We start from the raw sequence: 5,288 nt of genomic DNA, 5'->3' as shown, positions 1-5,288 counted from the left end.
AAAAAGAAGAAGAAGAAAGATGAAAGGTGCACAGAGCACATGCCACCATTCTTACACCTTGTCGTTATTGCTCGTCTCGATTCTACTATTTCATCATCCTACCGTTTCGGTCGATGTCAACACTTTGTCGTCCACAGAATCTCTTACAATCTCAAGCAACAGAACACTTGTTTCTCCCGGCGGAGTCTTCGAGCTTGGTTTCTTCAAACCATCGGCGCTCCAGCGTTGGTATTTGGGAATATGGTATAGAAAAGTCTTTGATCAGAAAACCTACGCATGGGTCGCCAACCGAGACAACCCTCAGTCAAATTCCATTGGAACCCTCAAAATCTCTGGCAACAATCTTGTCCTGCTAGGTCACTCTGTTTTGTGGTCCTCGAATCTTACCAGAGGAAATGTTAGTTCTCCGGTGGTAGCAGAGCTTCTTCCCAACGGTAATTTTGTAATGAGATACTCCAACAACGACACTCCAAGTGGATTCTTGTGGCAGAGTTTCGATTTTCCGACGGATACTTTACTTCCGGGGATGAAACTAGGTTACCATCGCAAAACAGGGCGCAGCAGGTTCCTCACATCATGGAGAAGTTCTGATGATCCCTCAAGCGGGTATTTCACGTACGAACTCGACACTCGAAGGGGCTTGCCCGAATTCTTTGTGATGTATAACGATATTGAACAGTATCGGGGCGGTCCGTGGAATGGAATCGAGTTTAGTGGCATACCGAAGCCTAAGGATCAAGAACTATATTACAATTACACGGATAACAGTGAGGAGGTCACGTACACGTTCCTTAGTGCCAACCAAAGCATCTACTCTAGATTTACCATCGTTTACTATGGGTCCCTCTATCTATCCACGTGGATCCCGCCATCATCTGGATGGAGGGATTTCGATGCTTTACCAACGGCAGAATGCGATTATTATAATCACTGTGGACCCAATGCTTATTGTAAGTTAAACAATACATGTAACTGTTTGGAAGGGTTCCACCGCATGAACCCGCGGCAGTGGAGCGGGACAGAACGATCAGAAGGGTGTGTGAGGAGGACACCGCTGAGTTGCAGCGGAAATAGGTTTTTATTGCTTAAGAAGACGAAACTTCCAGATACCAAGATGGCTAGTTTTGATCGGAGAATTAACTTGAAGAAATGTGAAGAGAGGTGCCTTAGGGATTGTACCTGTACTTCGTTCGCGGCTGCGGATGTTCGAAATGGCGGAACGGGTTGTGTGATGTGGACCAGGCAGCTTAATGATACCCGGACTTACTCCATCGGTGGTCAAGATCTCTATGTCAAATTGGCTCCTGCTGATATAGGTTAGCTCTATTTCTTTATACATCAGGATATCCTGTGGTACCAATATATTTAGGTAACAATTGATATCAAAATTTCTTTATAAGACTGACATATCTATTGCCACCTAAATATATTTAAATAAATGAATAGGAGTATAAATAAATTCTATAAAGTATTTATGATTACTAATTCTGTATATGCAGTTTTTTCCTCGGACGAGGAGAGAGACAGAAATGGAAAAAAAATAGGTTGGAGTGTAGGAGTCAGCTTAATGCTTATTCTGAGTGTTATCGTGTTCTGCTTTTGGAAAAAGAGACGGAAGAAAGCAAAAGCAGCTGCAACACCTATAGGTAAACAAACCAGCTTTCAAAAAAAAAAACTTATAGGTAAATAAGGCTTTTTTTTTAAAAAACACCTATAAGGTAAATCAGTAATAACCTTCACTTTTATATTTTATTTAATTTCCAGTAATTTTAATTTTATTTTCTAATCCTTTATCTGTTCAAATGTTAAGTTCAAAATCAAGTTCTAATTTACGGGGTGGTATTACCAAGACAAATACCACCCCAGAGAAACTTGTCTGAAGCGTTCTCTTCAGACAACGCGGTAGAAGATTTGGAACTTCCATTGATGGAGTTTGAAGCTGTTCTCACAGCTACCGAACATTTCCCTGACTGTAACAAAGTTGGAGAAGGTGGCTTCGGGCTGTTTACAAGGTAGATTTATAGCCGCTAATCCCTATTTTGTTATTTTAGCCACTTATTTTATTGTAGTTTTGTTTTGTCAAGAAATATTTGTGGCATAATTGTGAATATTTTTAGTCATATTTTATTTTATGATATTTTTTTTCTGTAATTTTTTTACCACAATTTACATACAAATAGCTAAATTTCTCATTCCATAGCTTCTTGGTGCCTTTTCTAAATTTCTGCTAGAAAACACAGTTAACTTAGACTTTTTTGGAAAGCTGTAAAAAAACCTTGACACCATATAAAATAAAGATATTTGTAAACATGCTACAAAGTTTTATTTGAAATCAAATGCTTAAGTCATTGTTTCTAATTTTTTTTTTTTTTTTGTCACGATCATTGTTTCTAATTTTATTGATGTAATATGTGTAACCAGGGAAGGTTACTTGACGGGCAAGAAATTGCGGTGAAGAGACTATCAGAAATGTCAGCTCAAGGTACCAATGAATTCATGAATGAAGTCAGGCTAATTGCAAGGCTTCAGCACATAAACCTTGTACGGCTTCTTGGATGTTGCGTTGATGAGGGAGAGAAGATCTTGATCTACGAGTACTTGGAGAATCTAAGCCTCGATTCTCATCTCTTTGGTTAGTGCCTCAAGTCTCCACAAGAGTCAATACATTAATAAGTTTATGTTGTTAACGTACGATGTGTAGGTTTAACCAGAAGCAGTATGCTAAATTGGCAAATGAGATTTGATATCATCAATGGTATTGCTCGAGGAATTCTCTATCTTCACCGAGATTCATCCATTCGAATCATCCATAGGGATTTGAAAGCAAGCAACGTCTTGCTTGACAAAGATATGACTCCAAAAATTTCGGACTTCGGAATGGCTAGGATCTTTGGACGAGATGAGACGGAAGCTAACACAAGGAAGGTGGTCGGAACTTAGTAAGTAGTTAAAAAAAAACATCATCACATTTTTGAAGCAATTAAGAGCTACCCAAACACAGCTTAAAACCTGATAGCTATATTTTCTACGCAGCGGCTACATGTCCCCAGAATACGCTATGGAAGGGATATTCTCTATGAAGTCAGATGTCTTTAGTTTTGGAGTCTTGCTTCTTGAAATTATAAGTGGCAAGAGGAATAAAGGATTCAACAACTCGGGCCGTGACAACAATCTTCTCGATTGTGTAAGCTTGAAACCTCTTTAACTTGATTGTGTTGCACGCACACTCAAAATATCTGAAGATATCACTTAAGAATAGATTAAACGTTTATGCACCAGGTGTGGAGGAATTGGAAAGAAGGTCAAGGTCTAGAGATTGTAGACACGGTCATCATAGATTCTTCATCACCAACGTTCAGGCCACGTGATATCCAAAGGTGTTTACAAATTGGCCTCTTGTGTGTTCAAGCCCGTCCAGATGATAGACCAATTATGTCGGCTGTTGTTTTCATGCTGGAAAGCGAAGCAGCAGATATTCCTCAACCTAAACCGCCAGGTTATTGCGTCATAGGAAATTATTCGACTTGGAGTAAACAGCGAGACCGTGAATCTTGCACAGTGAACCAGATCACCATGTCGATTATAGACGCTAGGTAATGTGATGTCAAGAAACCACCCTTGATAGTGCTTAACACTAGCCCAAGACCGTAATACCCGAAAACCCGGAAGAACCAAGATAATTTCTAAGTATGAAGAATAATATGGAAGAATTCTCAATAAGATTTAGAGAACTTCGAGTAGAACACTCTTTCTTTCTTTAAGAAATTTTCTTATTATTACACTTGTTCAACTTCTTGTGTTGTTACAAATGAAAGGACGAAGAGGTATTTATAGCCTTCTAAACTATCTTACAAATATCTAGATTATTCTACTATAACCTCCTTACTTCCTAGATTTTTTTTTTCATATTCTCTAGATTTTTCTACTACAATATCTAGATTTTTTTCTTCTTGAGGAGGTGATGATAATTCTAGAAGATTCTAGAACTTGAGTTTAATTTTGGGTTTAGTCCAATAAGAGTTTATTGGCCCATAATTAAGCATAGCCAAAAATCAAGTTTAACTTCAATACTCCCCCTTAAACTTGATTTTGTCCACCATTCCGAGCTTGGAGCGGAGTATCTCAAACTGACCTTTAGGTAACGACTTGGTGAAGATATCAGCAATGTTGTCCTCGCTTCGAACCTCCAATGCTTCAATTGTTCCATCAAGCACCTTCTCTCTTATGAAATGATGTTCCAATTCAATGTGTTTCGTTCTTCCATGGAACACTAGATTATTGGCCAGCCTGATAGCACTTTGATTATCTCCATAGATGGTAATCGATTTATTGATTAGCTCGAACAAGTCTTCAAAGAGTCTTCGAAGCCATATACATTCTTGGGCTGCGAGTGTTGAAGCTTTATACTCTTCTTCGGTAGTAGACAACGACACTGTTGCTTGCTTCTTACTGCACCATGAAATGCTTGTGTCTCCACATAAGAACACAAAACCCAAAGTTGATTTTCGATCATCTAAATCTCCACCAAAGTCAGTATCTGTGAAACCATGAAGAGAAACCTTGGCATTATACTTATACATCAGTCCCATGCCAAGAGTTCTCTTCACATACTTATGTATCTTCTTTGCCGCTTCTAGATGTGGCTTCCTTGGTTACTGCATGAACCGGCTTACAAGACCAATCGCAAAGGCAATATTTGGTCTTGTAATGGTTAAGTATAGAAGACTTCCAACAAGAGAGCGATAAGGCCGAGGATTGGCTAACAAGGATCCTTCATCGCGTTTGAGCCTTATGTTAGTATCTAGTGGAGTACAACGTACCTTTCCTTGGTGTACTCCAAACCTGTCAACAATCCTTTTTGCATAACCTTGTTGGCCGATGAATATTCCATTCTTTACCCTCTCGGCCTCTAGACCAAGAAAGTGATTCAGCTCGCCTAACTTCTTCATCTCAAATCTCACCGACATATCCTCTTGTAGACGAGCAATTTCAGCATCGTCATTTCCAGTAATGATCATATCATCCACGTAGAGGAGAACTACTACATGAGCTCTTCCACTTCTTTTGAAGAATAGGCGTGGATCAGCACTTGATGCAATATAACCGCAAAACTGAAGGAATTGAGCAAGCTTTCCATACTAAGCTCGTGGAGCTTGTTTTAACCCGTACAAGGCCTTCTTTAGCTTGCACACATGGTTAGGATACTCTTGTGATTCAAAACCAGGTGGTTGCTTCATAAATATTTCTTTATCAAGCTCACCATATAGAAAAGCATTCTTCACATCTAA

The 5,288-nt window shown here is 39.2% G+C and overlaps 1 pseudogene; it reads left to right on the top strand.

The window, feature by feature from the left end:
- Positions 1-19: 19 nt before the first annotated feature.
- LOC106320997 lies at positions 20-3,779 on the top strand (annotated as a pseudogene).
- The last annotated feature ends 1,509 nt before the right edge of the window (positions 3,780-5,288 follow it).

The sequence above is a fragment of the Brassica oleracea genome, unplaced genomic scaffold (assembly GCF_000695525.1).
Source record: "Brassica oleracea var. oleracea cultivar TO1000 unplaced genomic scaffold, BOL UnpScaffold01167, whole genome shotgun sequence".
In the NCBI taxonomy this organism is placed as follows: Eukaryota; Viridiplantae; Streptophyta; class Magnoliopsida; order Brassicales; family Brassicaceae; genus Brassica; species Brassica oleracea.
This window is presented reverse-complemented; position numbering and strand designations above follow the sequence as displayed.